We start from the raw sequence: 12,932 nt of genomic DNA on the forward strand, positions 1-12,932 counted from the left end.
TTTTTCTCCAAAAAAATCTGAGTGGGGTATCACACAAAAAGATAAGATTATAGGTCCCACATCCAACCCAAGCCTTCTATTGTTGTGGTTTCCTCGTTTCGGGCTCAAAATTTCAATTTTTCGACTTTTCTAAAAATGTAGTATTTAACCGCGCTTTACATATTGACTTTTTTCTAAAACGAAACAACTTTTTCGCAGTCAGTCAACTTTCAGACCGACAAGACAACACACAAAACGTAGTATTTAACCACGCTATACATATTGACTTTTTCTGAAACAAAACAGCTTTTTCGCAGTCGGTCAACTTTTCAGACCGACAAGACAACACACAAAACGTAGTATTTGACCGCGCTATACATATTGACTTTTTCTGAAATGAAACAACGTCGTCTTGGTTTATCCTTTTATTATCTTTTATTTTCGTGTATGTCGCTTTAGTTATGGTTGTTGTGCTTTTTTCTCATCAAGTATTATGTTATGTGATGTTCTAAACGTCAATACCACACAAGAGGAGGGGGGTGATTTGTGTGTACCCAATATTCGCTTATCTGAACTATAGAAGAACCTGGTTCTTCTAGGTGTTTCAACTAGTGTTGTTTGCGGAATAATAAATAGTTATTCTAACACTATCTTCTTCCTAAACTGTGTTTTCTTCATGTAAGGAGTCTTTCTCTCCTTATCCAATATGCAACCTTTTCGATCAAATCAGGAGATATCGCTTCTTGATGAGTTAGATTTATCTCCTTCACGTGTATCTCACATGTATAGGTTGATCATGACTGTGCTTTACAAGATGGACCTGGTCCATGTCTGAGCTTTTTTGTCAATCTTCAAAACTTCACATGTTCTTGGGCCAACATTATGAAATTTCAATCTTCATATTGGTCTTCTTTGCTAACACCAATAAGTTGAATGTTGGAACTATCATATTATCATCCCAATTCAAAAGGTCATGTTAGATAATAAGATGTAACAAGACTGTGGAACATAATTTTACTTGATAGATATCGCAACATAAACAAGTACAGACACTTATTACAAAAAATATTACGAAAAAAAATACTAGGTGTATCCTTGATAGTTGGGTACATTAGACGAGCTTGCACCAGGAGTTGGATTACCACCGCCACCCAGACCAGCAGGACATTTAGACGGTCGTGTCCTGTTTGCGAGCATATGCCACATTTACGCGCATAAACAGTATCACCAACATCCATTTGGTTCCGTATACGCGTTCTCTTTTGCACTTGCAGCTTGCGCAAATAGTCCTTGTTACACATCATTTTAAATGGTTCCGGCGTCAATAATGCTCAGCATCCAATGGCTGCAATTGCCCACTATATGTATTTACGTATGCAGCAACACTGTATTGCCTATCAACATAGTTGGTTGCAAACCAACTTGTTAAAAACACTTCATGGCATGTGCGCACGGCATGTGGTAGATGGTCCATTTCCCACATGAATACAACCTGCTAGCTTCATTCACAATTTGTAGATTATTCCCCCGGTGTCCGCGGATAGCGGTGGGAACTTCAAAAATACCCCGATTGTGATCATACTGTAAATATGAATGCCGATGTGCTCACCTCCTATATTTCTCAAATCTTCTCATCGGTATTGCATAAATTGAACACCCCCGTCCATCAATTCCGATGCAGCTCTATGCCTTTCAACAAACCTCACCGCAATCTGTTTGAATGTCATCCGAACCATGGTAGTGACAGGCAATCCACGTGCGGACTTCAATAACCCGATGAATGACTCCGACACATTTGTAGTCAGGGCTTCCCATCGTCTCCCACCATCAGCATGCAATGTCCACTTGTGAAGCTCATGTCCATCAGCCAATTATAGGCTCTTTCGTCAAATTGCCGGATCGTTTCCATGCGCCTCCTGAATTTGCACTACTGGTGCTGAGTTGCAGCCATCCACATTAAATTATTGAAGACCTTGTCGGGATATTTCTTCTGGAAATCGGCCTTCAGGTGCCTCACACAGTAACGATGGTATGCATAGGGTTCCTATCATTCAGGCAAATGTCGTACATAAATTAAAATACCACCATGCCGATCAGATATTAGACAAATATCTGAACGTTGTTTGACAACGTGTTGCTTCAAGTGGTTCAAAAATAGCGTCCACGTATCTTCGCTTTCATTGGCACAAATAGCAAAATCTAGTGAAAATATTTGTCCGTTGGCCTCTACTGCAACTGCGGTCAAAAGCTTAATATCATACTTTCCATAGACATGAGTACCGTCTATGGAAATTACCGGAAGGCAATGCACAAAACCATCAATTGCTGGTTTAAATGCCAGAACACGTATCTGAATACATATTCCGATATTCCCGGACTCCGCTCATGCCTCCATTCAACAACAGTCCCGGGGTTAAAGGTCTTTCAGTGAGGCCATGTACCTAGGTAGAAATGAAAATGACTTATCTCAATCACCATAAATAATTTCAAATGCACGTTTGCGCCCGAGATACGCCTTTCTTTTGGTTATAGTACACCCGTATTCCTGGTGAACAAATGTAATACACTCTTTGATCTTGTACCTAATGGACACTTCCAAGTGTGGAATCAAGACAAGAGAATTCAAGTCTACATCTAAGTTGAAGTGATTCTCATTGAATGTGTCCATTTCACATCTGTGAGTGCTAATATATTTACCCACTTTCCACAACCCTATTTCCTTCTTGATCGCACGCAATATCCAGTTACAACCCATAAAGTGTCTACGACATTTGACCTTGTATACCTCCAGAGTTGACTCCCATACCATCATCTCACGGCACTCTCTTACGCTATACATTTTTACAGCCCTGGTTAAGCGAGCTTTATCAAGAAATTACATGCCCTTTGCCAGCACCGTTGGTCTAGACTCATCCAACATGCTGACCGAAATTCGTCAGCATCCCTTGTGGGGGCATCCACATCCGGCATACTTGGCATATTATCAAGGTAGGGAATATTTCGCTCATAAAACGACACGTGGGACTCGTACACTCTTGGTCTAACGGGAGGTGGAGGAGCATGCTCCCTCGTCAGCTCAGGTTCGACATTCACTTCCTCCTCATCATCACCCTCGTCAGGGAAGGGTGTGTCATCTTCAGACTCATCGGCATTGTTGTCATAATCACTATTATTTTTCTGACTCTGTGCATCTGCCAAATCACGAGTATATACGCCGTCTACGGGCAACTGAGTGAGATCAGGACCATCAAGTTGCTCGTTTTCACTGCACAAAAAGAACAACATGATAAGCTACTCAAATTGATAAATATTTTACATATAGTTATATCACTTCACTTACAAGTCGTACTGTGTTGACATTCCATGATGGACATTTTCCTGTTGGTGATGACTCGCGGATGGACCACCGCGATCCAACACGCCAGAACTACGCATATTCCAACTGGGCGTGGGGTCATAACTTGTAAAATTTATATCCGGACGGTACCCCTGTGGAAAATATTAGTGTTAATACAAATTCAATTCAACAAAAAATAAACATCGTAACTGAAAGGAAAATTGAAGTTTACCAGTCGTCTTGTGCATTATGTAAAGTAGGAGAGAAATTATTTCCTCGCTCATCGTTCGCCCGCAGAGATACGTTAAGATCCGGCCAAACTCTTTCAACCGGAACCTGTTGGGCTAAAATTGCTCCAGAATAAGCAATGACTGGGGGTTATCCCTGCTTTGCGCAATCTCATTATTGCGAACGTCTTCAGCTTTGACGTACATTTCCAATAATTTTATCACAATAAATTCCCTGTATTCATCTGAATCCGCAAAAAATCTCTAAGAGTTTCATCATCTTCGATGTTAAACTCAGAATAACAAGCAAACCCCTACGGAGTCATAGAATACAAATATCTATCAGTTACTTTAAGGTTCACCGAACGTTTTCTCACACTCATTTTTTACGTAACAACAATACCAATTTATCGTACTCCATTGTAAGCGGCAATTTAACATGACATTGTGAAGATAAACTATACCTCACAGAGTTATTCTCTACTATAACCTCACCCCTCAATATAATGAAACCCTTATTTTTGGCTCTTCAGACATTATAAAAAATGCTTAATAACAAGAAGAAAAGTTTGAACGGAAGTTAGAATATTTTTTGAATGGATTTTCATAAAATCCTAACGCCTTTAAATAAGGCAATGCCTAGCTCGAGGGGCTGAATTTTCTGAAGTATAGTGCGGTATTACATTGCGCTATACCCATTTGAATTATTGTTATGTCAGTTAACCGCATGAGACTTATTGGTGGGCCCACAAACAGATATAGCGCGGTATTACACAGTGCTATATATATTTGAATTGCTGTTATGTCAGTTAACCGCACGAGACTAATTGGTGGGCCCGCATACAGGTATAGCGCGTTATTACTCCGGGCTATATATAAAGCGATATTACACCGCGCTATACTTTAACGGCATAAACACCGTTAAAGTATAGCGCGGTGTAATACCGCGTTATATATAGAAAAGTATCTTTTTTTAGCAGTAGAAACATATTTTGAGTCCAAAAACCCAACATTTAGGTTTCAGACTCTTCCCCCAAGTCCCTATGTTTCTGGTGCTCTCCTCTCCCCTCCCCAGCTCCCCACCAAATACCCAACATTTTCTTAACTCTATTTTCTTCAAGAATTTAATTATTATTCTTCTAAAAATTCACACAAATCCAAAGCAACTAATGTGTTGCTTTACTCTTTTTATGCAAAAACAACGTTGAAATTTGTGCTCCATAACTAAAAAAAAATACTCTTTTTATTGAAATTAAAGAAAATACTTTTTACTACATCATTTTGTTGGAATGAAAGTGAATATTTTTTCTACATTATAAAAAAAAAATATTTTTTTTGTTAAAATAAAAAAAGTTATATCGTGGAAAATAATAATACTTATAAATCATTTATTGAAGTAATGATAAATTTGCAAGAAAAAAGAACTAACGTGGTTTCCAAAATCAAACACTTATATTTGACATTATTTAACGTTAAGAATCGAAAAGGGTAATTTTATTGACGTTCTTTTTCTCCTCACAATCACTCATGACTTTTTTTCAAAAGAGCAAAAAGGGAAGAAAACTATAACAATCCCGAAACATTTTTTATCTATACTATATATATTAACAACACGAAGCCCCTATCAAAATGTCATTCGCCTTTTTTACCCTTTAATATTAGATTTCACACTAAACAAAATCGTAATTTAATTATTTCTCTAATATTTAGGACTTTAAAATCAATTAAAATTAATCTTTGCTTATTTTAATAAGATTTTACATCCTTTCCTAGAATTTAGGACTTTAGGATTTTAAAGTTTTATTGCATTTGCCGTAAGCTTTCGAAGTTTAAAAGGAGTTTATAAGGAATTCCATAGTTATTAGGACGAAAATATTCTTAATATATAAAGATACCAATTTTACTGCACTTTGGAATATAAACTCCTAAGTGGTGTAGACATCCAGGTCCCAACGTCAACATTTTCAAGTGTTTGTTTTATGTACCGGTTTGGTTATAAGAGAGGATGCTTCATATTAGTTGGAAAATAATAAAAGGAGGTGTTCACGATACTTTTTGATGCTTTCATATATATGTTAATACTAATAGGTCCAAGAAACATGAATTTAAATTAGATAAGAAATTAAACACCAAAAATCAAAGAAGTCTTGCTAAAATTTGTCAATTGTGTATTGGGAAAAATTGAGTTTACATATTAAAGTGACATAAAGATGACGTGTCATGACACGTAGATTGATCAAAGAATTATGATTGGCAAAGAGGCACGAGTTGCAACAGATACGAGCAGAGGCATAGAAAGAGGCACGAGCGGTTATTCAAAAGACTCAGCGCCCATACCTATTTAAGCCCAAGAATTAAGGGGAATGAACCTGACCGTACAAGGGAGTGCAGATACAGTATTTAACGAGCCTTAAATACTAAAAACGTTAGAGAATCTGTATTAAATACAATGATTATGTAACGTAGCATTTAATGTCTTTAATTATCTATAATGGCCTTATTATGAAAAAGGCAAATGCATATCTCCAAGATAGCTATAAAAGGGAAAGAATGAATCAATTGTAGGGACACGAAATACTATCTGAACACACTGGTTTACTTTGTTTTTCTATCTCATTATTGGCAAAATCATTCTTCTTTATTCATTCTTTGATTATCAGTAACCCGAGTTCTTCTAAATTATCGCTTTGACCGAAATTCTATTTTTTGGTTAAACAAATTGGTTCCGTTGCCGGGAATCTGATAATCTATTTTTCTTAACTTCGTTACATCAACAATCATGTCAAATGTTAACGACAACACCCAAGGAAACCAGGGAAACCAGGGAAACCAAGGAAACCGTCAACTCCAAGGGGACTCACAAGATGTTCACACTCTGATCCCTTCTCCACAAAGCTCGCCTCGCCGGTCTCGGGAAGGAAATCCCGACGGGTCTCACTCAAATGCAAATGCTCAATTTGACAATGAGGAAGCCGTCAATGAAGCTTTACAAAAGTTAATCTCTCAAAAGGTCAATAAAGCTCTTGAGGCCTTTGCTAGCCAGTTACCTGTTGCACCATCAACACCGATTCCAAATACCAACACTTTGGAAAACTCTCGTTCTGGGCTTGTTAATTCAGGCAGTGGCGGAATTCCTAGTGAGTCACGAGATGGAGAACCAGGTAACGTAGTCAATTTTGATTTACAAAATTTAGTTCTAACATTGCAGAAACAACTTAAGGAGCAAAGTGACCGCATAGAGCAAATACCTGGAGTACCGCCTGTAATCAAAGGAATAGACATGGATAAATTTTCACAGCAACCTTGGAAGCCAAGTGCTGCTCCTTTACCAATTCCAAAGAAATTCAAAATGCCTGATATTCCAAAGTATGATGGAACAACTGATCCACGAGACCACGTGACTGCATTCACAACTGGCGCAAAAGGCAACGACTTGACCAAGCAAGAAATTGAATCAGTATTGGTCAAAAAATTCGGTGAAACGCTCACTAAGGGAGCATTAACATGGTATTCTCTTTTACCCGAAAATTCTATAAATTCTTTTGATGAGCTTGCAGATTTATTTATCAAAGCACATTCGGGAGATCAAAAAGTCGAAAAGAGAACGGAAGATATTTTCAAAATCAAACAAGGGGACTTTGAGTTGCTCAGAGAGTTCGTGGATAGGTTCCAGCGTGATAGAATGACGTTACCACGTGTACCAGATAATTGGGCAGCTATAGCATTCACTAGTAATTTGAATGAAAAAAGCTCAGAAGCTACGAGGCGGCTCAAGGAAAGTCTTCGTGAATTCCCCGCAACAACATGGAATGATGTTTACAATAAGTGATGTTTTAAACGTCAATACCACACAAGGGGGGGGGTGATTTGTGTGGTACCTAATTTTCGCGTTAGAAGAACCAGGTTCTTCTAAGTGTTCTAACTACAGCAGTTTGCGGAATAATAAATACTGAAAGTAAAGTGCACAGAGATTTTTACGTGGAAAACACCTGGCCCAAAAGGTGAAAAAACCACGACCTACTACTCAGTAGGATTTTCCCAAACTCCACTAGAATCACTGAGCCAAAAACTGCATTTACAAAACTCTTTGTAAACCTAAGGATTAAGTCTAATCCCAGTGTAGCACACAGCCTCAACTGTTGCGACACTTTCAAGTTAACTCTAACTTGAATACTCAATATACCTATTACAATTGCTTCTATGAAAGCTGAAAGGTACAGTATGAAAACCTACTACAATTGAACTAGACTTAGAATAAACACAATGATGAAACTGGTTCTTCTATCTTAGTTCCTGTAGCTTCAGACGTGCACACTTGTATCTCGCATATGTTGCTTGCAAATCAGACTTGATATTTTTGCTCTCAAATATGCTTAACTTCTGCTTATGTGCAATCACCTGTAAAAGAGAACAATCGTTATATTTATAGAGTTAGTAATCAGAGTTTGATAAGAACTCGAATTGTGGATCCTTTGACAATTCGACTCCAAGAACAACTCCAACTCCTAATCCATATCCTTGATCCGGATATAATTCTCTTTTCATATGGAGACTTCAACTCCTTATCCTATATGCAATCTTTTCGATCAATTCAGAAGATATTGTTGCTGATCCTTGAGACTTATCTTCTTCACGCGTATGTCACATGTGTAAGCATATCAACACTGTGTCTCACATGATGGACCTGGTTCATGACTGAGTTCATTTTGTCAATCTTCAAAACTTCATCTGAACTTGGGCCAACAAATTCCCCCTTTTTGATGATGACAAACTCTGTGCTTTTATTGATCAGAGACCCTNGTTATAGAAAGATAGTTCCGCAGGAACTATCTCCTCTACTGAAGGTTCACGAAGAGGTTCAGAAGATTCCTTAACCCCTAGAAGAAGATCTTTGTGAGAGAGAACCTCTAGTTCTAGAAGAGGGGCCAGAACTAGGTGAAGGAATAGAAGAACCACGTGCAGATGAAGATCCTAAATTACGGAGTCTACCTCCTCTTCTGCTCCTACTAGGGGCGTTAGGGAAGTTATCGACTATGGAGACCTTTCTAGGGTTAGGGTTTGATGAAGACATGATAATACGAGGAAGAAGCAAACAAAGATTTGAGAAATTGAATGTTCAGAAAACTTTATGTGGTAAAGACAAAGAAGAAAGTTATATTTATATTGAGAAGCAACCGTCAAAGGAAAAGGCGCAATGATGGAAGGGTCATAATGATAACTGACGCTTCGTGAATAGTGAAGCCGTGAAAAATCCTTAAAAAGTGCTGCAAAATTGCAGAACCAATGAAAAGATGACACGTGTGAAGAACATTAAATGGAAGTGACAATTGAAGCGTCAATTCTGTCATAGTATTAATGGTGACAAAAATTCCCGCTTTAATGAAATTCTACTTCCCAAATATTCAATAGATGAATAAATGGCAAGTGGGGGGACTATTTGTATTGGGAAAAATTGAGTTTACATATTAAAGTGACATAAAGATGACGTGTCATAACATGTAGATTGATCAAAGAATTATGATTGGCAAAGAGGCACGAGTTGCAACAGATACGAGCAGAGGCATAGAAAGAGGCACGAGCGGTTATTCAAAAGACTCAGCGCCCGTACCTATTTAAGACCAAGAATTAAGGGGAATGAACCTGACCGTACAAGGGAGTGCAGATACAGTATTTAACGAGCCTTAAATACTAAAAACGTTAGAGAATCTGTATTAAATACAATGATTATGTAAAGTAGCATTTAATATCTTTAATTATCTATAATGGTCTTATCATGAAAAAGGCAAAACACATATCTCAAAGATAGCTATAAAAGGGAGAGAATGAATCAATTGTAGGGACACGAAATACTATCCGAACACACTGGTTTACTTTGTTTTTCTATCTCATTATTGGCAAAATCATTCTTCTTTATTCATTCTTTGATTATCAGTAACCCGAGTTCTTCTAAATTATCGCTTTGACCGAAATTCCATTTTTTAGTTAAACAAATTGTTCATCAAAACTGGAGGCTAGAAGCTACAGCGAAAAAGGTCCCAGTAAATTGGTTCTTTTGCTGTTCCTCTTGTATTTTATCTTCTGGCGTCAAAATTCAGAAGTTTTAAGTTGAACTGACTGATTTCTTGGTACTTGGTAGAGATGATTGTTTTATTTTTGGTTAGATAATTTTATTTTAATTTCATTGTCTATTGAATTAACTTGACATGTTAAAGCTGATGAAACAATGTAATCACAGTATATAACACGGAAAGATAAAAAGGAGTGCAAGATCAAATTTCCAATTTCGTTTGCTAAGCCGAAAAAATCTTGGCGACAAGAGTATTACTTCTTCAGTGTGTGGCGTTTATATTGATGCGTCAAGTATGAATATGCATATGTTTGTCAAGGTATAATTCTAAATTTTTTATTCATTCTAGAATTTGAGATATGAATTTATTTATGTACTAATGCTTTTTTCGAGAGTCAATGAGTGAAAGGAACAATTATTACTTCACAATATGCTCCTTTGGACTATTTCTTTTTCCTATGTGAAATTATTGAGTTCCTTGAGTTTAAAGGCCTCTTTTTTTATGGAGCAAGTAAGGTGATTATTTCGATGGAGAGTTATTGGCCAGAGACGAAAAAATATGTCAAAGAGTGTTATGCTGTCAATAGGTAATGTTTCCTCATGACTTTGCAGACACGGAGTTATTTTGTTCAAGGCAGACACACACTTTTTCTCCTTTACGGTTCAAAACTTTCAATTGTTTTTTACATAGACTTTATAATTTTAAAATCTAGAAACTCAAATAAAATATTAATCAATTTTTCACCCTTTAATAATAAATTTCACATTGGATATTCTTATATAGTTATATCGGTAATATCTTGTAGAGTTAAGAAAAAATAATTTTTAGAACTCAATGATAAGAAACTCGCGATCCCTACTTTCTTGATTCTTTATTTTTTTTAATTAGAATACATTTTAATAATATTTATTTATGTGATTTTTAAAAAAAGTATGGGACTAGTATCATACGAAAGAAATACTTATTTGTTGAAAAAAAATACTCTATCTATAACATGAAAAGAAAGTATTATTAATAATATTTCTATTTAGGGTGGGGTGGGGGGGTGGGGATAGGGGTTGGGTTCGGCTGAGGTAAGGTGGGGTAGGGTGGGGTGGGGATGGGGTGGGGATGGAAAATGTAGAAAATGTTGGAAAAGAGTTTTGAAAAATATTTTTCCTTCTCTTGATAGAGAAATTTTTTTCCTCCAATTGGAGTCTAATGAGTTGATTAGGAAAATATTTTTTAGAACATTTAAGCCAACAAAACATGAAAAATTAGAAAATATTTTCGAAAAATATTTTCTTTCGTACCAAACACACCTTAGTCCGAATTACTTTTACTATAAAGAAGGAAAAGACAACGTTTGATTCTATTATGGCCGCTTTTCTCTTTCTCGTTCGTCACTACTCACACCATCCAGCACCCGCTCCCCTTTTACCGCTCTTCCCCAGTGGCCAGCTCTACTGCGGCCGTCGTGAGGTTGGTTCCTTTTTTTGTTTTCTTGTGTGATTTTCTTTTCGATAAGTGATGTTACAGTTATGATTTTTTGGTTCTCTGACTCTTAGCGATAATATAAATTCATTAATCCGAGAATATACTGTTGTAGACAATAAATTGCGTCAAGAAAATAAAATCAAGACCGAAAAATATCGCAACAATCATAGTATTTTATTTTGAATATTTGAGTGTACAATCTCTATGAATCCTCTGGTTCTTCTTTACAATAGTAAATAAATTCAAGGGCCTTTGAGCTTGATCTTGAACCTATGTTTGTTTGCAGAACGATGATCTTGTTCTCGAGCTTGAGCTTGATTGCTTGAACTTGACCTTGATTCGTTCTTCGTTCTTGATCTTGAACTTGATTTGTTCTTCGTTCTTGAGCTTGAACTTGATTTCTTGAACTTGAACATGAAGCTTGAAACTTGTGGAGGAATTTGTAGCGTTTGATCCACGAGCTCTTTCTTGCTACTTGTTATAACTTCTAGTATCTTTTCTGAGCTATGAAGACCCCTATTTATAGTTGTGGAAGGGAAGAGTTGTGATAAGAACAAACTCTTTCCGATCAATCAAATTGAAATGTGACATGACCACATTTGATTGACAGAACATGTCACATGCACACGTGGCACGATTTCAGTGGCCTTTTAGTGTGACTTGGCATGCCCTGTCATTTTGACACGTGGCATGATACTATTGGCTCTTCCGTTTGACTTGGCGCGCCGCGTCAATTGACACGTGGCACCAAACTGGGCTTCTAGGAAGATGTCATCTTAGACTTAATGAAGTGGGCTCATCAGTTTAGCCCAATTAAATGGGCTAGCCCAATGGATTAAGATTCATTAATTTAATCCATATATATTGGACCTATATAATTAATTCATTTATATATTAGCCCATAATATTTATTTGGATCAATATATCTTGAAATTTAAAATATAGTCTAAATTATTTCATGGATTTAATTTTAATGAACTTTATATGCCTACAAATGCCCCCTGCCTCAAGACTTGTTGGGGTGTAAACTCGTTGAACTTGAGAGGCAAGACTTGGAGTATATCAAATAGTCATACTTGAGCTCTTATATCAAGTTAATTACAACACTAACTGCTTGGCAAAAGCTCAAAGTTGCCTAGTTTAATGAATTCCAAAATCATTCTTCTCTTCCTTGATTTTGAACGATTAATATAGTTCGTCAAGTTGCGAGTCATTCAACTTTCGGCTTAATGGAATTGGTTACATACGTAATGCATTCCATAATACCATAACTTGCTACCAAAGCATGATAACTCTGATCTTTCTGACATGGACCACTTGAGCCAAATAATTGCTAAATTTTTCAACCGAACGTACATAGGGATAATTAAATGGAGTATGAAAACAAGTACATAAGTAGTATGTTTAAATTCTCCATATATGTTAGCCACGTAGGACTGAAGGATTTCCCAAACTTCATAAGGATATATTCTTTTGGAAATAGACCAATTGTAAAACCTCCGAACAAAGCAGCGATTTCATGTTCTAATCACAACTGAATAGCTCTAACCAAGTCCTATTAGAACACAAAGAGCCAGCTCGCCGCCTCTGTGCAAGTGATCCCACACCGGTAGCATCATTGTCACGTCTTCTTTCAAAGATCTATGTAAACCCGTGTGCTTGTATTTGTTGAACATCTATTCGCAGTATTTGCAAGTCACTTGAGTCTATTTTTGTATACTCGAAGCATCGACGCGAAGGTAATTTCTTCTTCTTTTCTTGTGCTTTTCTTATTTTGTTGTCCCCCCTTTTTTTTTGTAGGCCAAACAAGAAAGATATGCTCTTGTTCAACAAGATGATCCACGC

Source organism: Nicotiana attenuata, unplaced genomic scaffold (assembly GCF_001879085.1).
Source record: "Nicotiana attenuata strain UT unplaced genomic scaffold, NIATTr2, whole genome shotgun sequence".
Lineage (NCBI taxonomy): Eukaryota > Viridiplantae > Streptophyta > Magnoliopsida > Solanales > Solanaceae > Nicotiana > Nicotiana attenuata.